Raw genomic sequence first — 7561 nt, 5'->3', positions numbered from 1 at the left:
ACAAAAAAACTGAAAGCGCTTAGGGACTTTGCCCTATACCGTCAATTTTCCAGTAGATAGAATTAAACATAATAAATGTGTACCCTGAATAATGAAATGTCTGAAATTTTGATTGATGATGGAAGCCATAGCAAATCAGAATGCAAATGAAAATATATATACATGTATGTTTATATACATGTTTAAATATGTTTATGATTGTTTTATAGATATGCCTATATAAGTAGATGTATATAAATATATTTTTGTTTACTTATAAAACATCTGCACTAAAGTTGGATTTTAGAAGCACAATTCATTGTCCTCAAACAGAAATATTTAGTATTATAGGCAATTTATCTTTTCTCCCTGGCAAAATCCTATGACTCTTTTAAGACTACCTAAATGTCATTATTTAGTGATAACATTCTGATGATTTTCTCCTATCTTTACTCTCATAAATTATGTCTTTCCTTTACCTGCACCTTTTCCTATTAAAATATAAAGGCACATTGTAATTATTTATTTGTGAGTCCATTCCCTCCAAGACAGTAGGGATTGGCATTCCAGAAAATGTAAGTAAGTATGCTTTTCATGTAGAGTAGAAAAAGAAATATTAGCTAATTAATAATTAAGAAAATAAAAAGATGATTATATTACAAACGAATGTGCTTGTGAGGAGGTTGTGCTCAGCCTCCACAATCCCCTAATTCCCACTTCAGTGAGCTTTTCCTCTGCATTCAGATGATTCAAATGACTGGGTAATAAAGATTCACTGGTATGAAGAAAGTTGAACTATTTGGACTATGAAAAATTACCTAGCTTTTAAAATATCATTATTTCACACTTATGAAATTTTGTAAATAAAAAAATTCAACTATATTTATATAGTGAGAACTTAATTTCCACACTTTTTGCTGATATTTTAATATATATTAAAATGTTTTAATATATATTAAAATATCTATTACATATTTTAATATGTCCTAGTTTCTCACTTTTAATCTTATCAATTTTTCATTATCCTGACATTCTCATTTCTGTAATTAGCACTTTCAAATTCATTTTACATATCATGAACTTTTAAAAAATAGAAAAATATTTAGGTGGACAAAATAATATATAATATGTGTATGATAAATGGCAAAACAAGTGTAACATTACAATTTTACTTATAAATTGACTTCAGAAATACAACATTACATTTCTGATAAATGCCTAGAAACCTTTCTCAGATTACATTTCTCTCATGCACTCACAAAATAATCATGAGTCTAGGATCTGAGGGAAAATTTTTGCCTAAGATTCACACTTATATGTAAGCAAATTTGCTTTAGCAGAGTCTTAAATTTTGTAGATTTAAAACATACATGTCTAAGTAACTTTAAGCAAATTTATTTACAATTTATTTCAATCATCTCCCTGCTTTCTGATTTCTCTTCTAATTCCCCATTTATAAACTTTCATACTTACTGACAGACCCTTTGAAATTAAATTTATCCAGATATTATTTTTTATTAGTTCACTGAGACATTTTACTAAAAAATTGTAACTTGATGTCAATTAACAGTATTTTTCTCTCCCTTTAATCAATCATGATCCCACATTACTCTATTTCACTTAATTTCCTAAGCAATCCTATATACTATTATATATTTTTCTCATATTATCATCAAAATCATGTATTCATTTCTGTGAAAGTTTTACTATTAGAACTTTTCTTAGATTATCTCTATTTTCTATATTTCTCCATATTTCCATAACATTTAAACATATAAGAAATTGAGTTAACAGAATGAAAAATCCAGATGTTAACAAAGAATTTCACATGTGTAAAATATGGATTATATATCACATATGTTCATTCTCATATATCCTACTAGGAAAGTCACTGCCTAGGGAATTCACAAGTACAGATAAAAAAAATGTTGTGAGGATTCAGAAACTTTTGAAACCTCTAAAATTTTACCAGAGAGCTGTGACAACTCTTATCAGCACCTAGGGATACCCCAACTGTGAGCAAATAGAAAATTTAGGATTTGAGTTTCAATAACAGTCCCCTTAACATCACAAGTACAAAATACACAACATCTCCAAAGAAAACCACCCCATATGATCTTCATTTAATTTGTGCATCAGAACATCCAAGGTCAACATATTAACACCAGCAGTCACTGAATTTCATTAAAAGGTGTACTTTCAGAAGCAATAGAAATTTTTAAAAAGGAATGCTTTGGCTCTACCCAATAAGAGATAAAGCAAAACTTGATTTAATGTTCCCATTTAATTAAACATCCTCCATTTGATTTCCTAGGATCAAATGAGAAGAATAATTTGGCTTAACCTAGAAGATACCTGAAATTAATTGGAGTATAAGTACTTTCACCTTATATTTAGGGGATAAAATCAAAGTTCAAATCCAATGCCTCATTCTGGCTTTCAATGTTCTTAGTAATATAGCTTAATATAATGACTTCATCTTTTCTTTCCAACCTTCTCTACCATTATTGTCCAGTATTAAACTCCCAATCCCGTCAGGCAGAATTCCACAGTCATTCTAAATTTGGGATTGGCACACTATGGTCTATTGGCCAAATCTGACTATTCATAAACAGTTGACTATTTATAAACATTGACCATTATAAACTATTATAAACTATTATAAACACTGACTATAAACTATTATAAACTATTATAAACACTGACTATTTATAAAGAGTTCCACAGCAAAAAATACGACTTCTTTCTCTTTTTTCTTTCTTTCTTCTTTCTCCTTCCTTCCTTTTTCCTTCCTTTCTTCCTTCCTTTTTCCTTCCTTCCTTCCCTCCTTTTTTATATTTTTATATGATTAAGGGTGAGAAGGAAAATATATGACAGAGGCTATATGTGGCAGCCTACAAACTTAAAATATTTATTTCTGGAACTTTACCTAACATGTATATTTCTTTACCTTCTTCATTCTTCTTCTTCTTCTTTTTTTTTTTTTTAATTTATTTATTTGTTAGAGAGAGAGAGCGAGCGAGCACAGGCAGACAGAGTGGCAGGCAGAGGGAGAAACAGGCTCCCCGCCGAGCAAGGAGCCCGATGTGGGACTCGATCCCAGGACGCTGGGATCATGACCCGAGCCGAAGGCAGCCGCTCAACCAACTGAGCCACCCAGGCGTCCCCTTCATTATTCTTCTTAGGAAAATCATGGTTCTCTCCCACATCTGCCAAGCTCTAATCACAGTCATCCTTAAAGACCAATCTCCATTCTTATCTTTAATGATGAATAAAGGGAAAACTGTATACATTTGACTCCTATTGCACTAGTTGCTAGTATTACAAAATAGCCCTTTAGTATATGTCTATCCTTTTACATATATTAGCCTTGATTCTCCAAATAAATCTTATGGTCCTCATGAGTTAAGACTGTGCCTGCCCCCAAGCAAACAGCAATAATTTCTTGAATACTTACTGATGGGTACTCACGGACTTTTAAAACCATGACTTTGCAATCATCATATAAGCTTATTTCATATATGTTTAACCCCTATCTTGTCTACTTAAGAACTAAAAACATCCTCTCTAGCACAGAGGCCCAAAACAGGTCACCCCAAAATGTGCTACAATAGCATACGGATAACTCTGAATGGAAGCTACTTGGGAAACAGCTGGAACAGGGATATTCAGATTCTCCTCTGCCCCTCTGAAAGCAAGAAATACATCTCCCATACGGAAAGTACTCTCTCTGTCCTAAGAAGTACAGATATCCTGGGGCACCTGGGTGGCTCAGTGGGTTAAAACCTCTGCCTTTGGCTCAGATCATGATCCCAGGGTCCTGGGATGGAGACCTGCAGGCTCTCTGCTCAGCAGGGAGCCTGGACCCTTCCTCTCTCTCTGCCTACTTTTGTTCTTTGTCAAATAAATAAAATCTTAAAAAAAAAAAATACAGATATCCTTATTACCAGAGATAAGGACTTTAAAGCTGAAAAAGCTGTAGAAACAAACCTTCTTACTTTTTACTAATCTACTACCTCAGCCCAAATTCTGCTTAGAATTCCTTACTAATTAAAGCTCGCAAAGATCTGTTTTCTTTATCGTATCAATTTCTCACAAATTTATTATCTCTTTGTTTAAAATGTATAAAAACTGCCTACTTTCAGAGGTGGTGGGGGAATAGATTAATTAGGTGATGAAGATTAAGGAGAGCATTTGTTGTGATGAGCACAGGGGGATGTATGCAAGTGTTAAATTACTATATTGTACACCTGAAATTAATATAACACTGTATGTTAACAAACTGGAATTAAATTAAAAACTTACAAAAAAGGACAAAAACCCAACATATCTTTGTGAGGAAAAAAAAATTATTCTAGTGCTATGTAGTTCTTTTGTAATTATGAAACTATGCTTAAATATCTTACGTTTAAATAATTAAAGCTATTATGTAAATGAAAAAAAAAACTGCCTTTCTTGATCATTTCTTGGTCTCGATTTCATTATTAGGTCTGTGTGCACTGGTAATAAAACTTTGGTTTGTTATCCTGTTAACCTGTCTCAGGTCAATTTAATTCCTAAACTAGATGGAAGAACCTTGCGGGGGGAAAAGGAAATTTTCCCTTCTCCTGCACTAGGCTAAAGACACCCGAAAATGCTAAATATATCTCAAGAAAATGTTGAATCTGTTAGGTAGAAACTACACATGAGCACTGGAAGAAATGCCTGCAGGCAGAGTCCCAAGTTCTTTTTTTTTTTTTTTTTTAAAGACTTTATTTATTTGACAGAGAGAGAGAGATCACAAGTAGGCAGAGCAGCAGGCAGAGAGAGAAGGGGAAGCAGGATCCCCGCTGAGCAGAGAGCCCGATGTGGGGCTCGATCCCAGGACCCCGAGATCATGACCTGAGCTAAAGGCAGAGGCTTAACCTATTGAGCCACCCAGGCACCCCAGAGTCCCAAGTTCTTGAAGGGGAATGATAGAGACATGAGCTGGAGGCAAGGAAAGTGATTTTAAAAAGTTACATATGATAAGCCCAGGTGTTTAACATCTTGACTTTATAGCTTCCAAGACTTGGGACTGACAGATCAAGAGACATAGGTGCAGAACATATGCTGTCCTCCACCGCCTCTGCCCCAGGGTAACCCCTAGACTAATTACAACATATTTGCATTTTAATACAGCTGGGCTAATGGAGAAAGGCTGCCTTGACCTTCTGGTACAAAACTTTGTAGGGCCAAAAATTCCTTCTCCCAACCTGTGGGAGGAATTTCCCAAATGATTGGAAACAGCCACCGTTAGAGACAACCCCAATGTACTTCACAGCCCCTCCCAGCCCAGAGAGACCCAATAATATCCAATTTCAAAACTACCCAAGGGGTCATTCCATCTTGACTAACCTGCCCTCTCTCCCACCTTGGAAGTATACTTTTGCTTCAATAAACTAATTTGTGCTTGCTACTTTCCTTCTGGCTATCTTTATTTGAGCTCAGATCTCCACCTAAATCTTGTGGGGAATCCAAAAGACCTCCATTCACCCAATGCAGACTCACACCTATAACAAATCCATCAATTCTCCTTTCCCCAAGAAAGGTATTAAGTATAATGTAATAGTTACACAGAAAATAACAGTTCGTAGTTTCAACTGAGTGTATAGTTGTTTCCTATGTGTATTAATAGAAACAAGAGATGGCATTTTTGATAGAAACAAATAATCCCTATTCAATCCCCAATAGTTTTTACTGCATTGGTATTATTATTATTATTTTAATTTCAAGTCATATTTTCTTTAGGATCCTGTATGGATCCTCAACAAGGATTCGAGTAAAAGAAATCAGGAGTTATCAACTAGCAGAATTTCTTGTACACAGGTAGGTTGGGGGTCAATATTTGAGAGATTAAAGAGGGATTTACTCTAAAAATGAAGCGGTTTAAGATATGTTTCTCCTTGGGGGCGCATGGGTGGCTCAAGAGGTCGAGCATCTGACTCTCGATGCTCAGGGCTCATCAGCTCAGGTCTTGATCTCAGGATCATAAGTTCAAGACCCATGTTGGGCTCCATGCTGGGCATGGAGCCTACTTAAACAAAACAAAGTGTTTTCCTACTTGGAAGGACTGTTAGTTTTTCTCTATACCCTTTGAGAACTGCTTCCCATTTTTGCTCTGCTTCCCATTTATGACCCAGCAGGATAAGTACTTACTTTCCATACTGAATTGCAATTAGCCTAGAGAACATAAATCGTTGCTGATGTTGAATCTCCTTCAAGAGAGAAAGGGAGACTATTGACTAATTTTAAGACTTTCTAGGGTTGACCTAGGAATTGCTACAATTAACAACAATTCTTAGCCTGTACCTTCACATGTTTCTTCAACTTAAATCTGATAAAATCTAAAAAAAAAAAAAAAAAAAAATCTGATAAAATCTTCTTTCTATAATTCAGGAATTCTTCAGATTTTATTTTAGCTGGCTTTTGTATCCTCAGGCCTTTTATGTTTTCATATGTTTGCCTTTGGGTGGATAGAGTAGTAGTTTAAATTTGTGGCTGGCCATTTTGAACTGAAAATACAAATCTGAAATTTAGACCATACTGATAGAAAGTGTATAAATATGATAGAAAAGGGCTAATACCAGAAGCTAATAAATCAAAAGACTATTGTATCAATCTAATTAAGAGACAATAAGAACCTGAGGTAAGGCAAAAGTACTATGGATAAATAAAAGAACAGCTACACTTGGGAGACATCTGAGAGAAAAATCACAGGGGATAAATGATTATTTTCCAAGTTACTTGCAACACTTGCCTATAGGTGAAATACTCTAGGCATAGAATATAGGCTTCGAATAGAGCATAAATGCGATAATTTTTTAGTGGAGAAATGTATGAGTTAATTTCTGGAATTTCTTAGGCTATGTGTGATTTTAGACATACAGATATTGCTATCCAGCAGTTGAATATGTGATAAACTCAAGTACGGTGATGGGAAAGATGAGTTTTAGCAAAAGGAAACACACAAGGATGCTATCTAAACTAAAGAATTTGGCATGGCTTCTCTGACTCTTTTTAAGCTCATCAATGTAAGTATTAGCTATTATTAGCTAGTAGGATTATTAGGATTCTGTCTGTTTGAACTTTATGTAAACAACAACTACATTTTGTAATCTATTATGGCTTGTTTCTTTTGCTCAAAATATACTTGTAAAATTCATTCATGTGGTTGTAGGTAATTGTAATATATTCATTTCTGTATTATACAGTGTATGAATACAACAATCCATTCTTTTGTTTGTGCACTTTTGGGCAATTTTCAATTTTCAAATATCATGAACAGTACCGTTGCAAAATTCTTTTATATGTTGTGGGGTAAACATCAGCACACATTTCTTTCTAGGTACTAATCTATATGTGGAATTTTTAATCCTAGGGCAAGCACATGTTCAGCTCTAGTTGATACTTCCTATGACTTTTCCACTGTGGCTGTAATTTACTAACACCGGCAATGTATGAAATACCCAGTTGCTTCACATCATTATCAAACCAGAGCAAACACTTCCTTAAGGGTGATTATTCCCCATTACAAAGGCAAGACACTTTTGAATAATCTACT

This window comes from Martes martes (assembly GCF_963455335.1).
Source record: "Martes martes genome assembly, chromosome: 1".
In the NCBI taxonomy this organism is placed as follows: Eukaryota; Metazoa; Chordata; class Mammalia; order Carnivora; family Mustelidae; genus Martes; species Martes martes.
The sequence above is the reverse complement of the archived record's forward strand: the minus strand, read 5'-3'. Positions refer to the sequence as shown.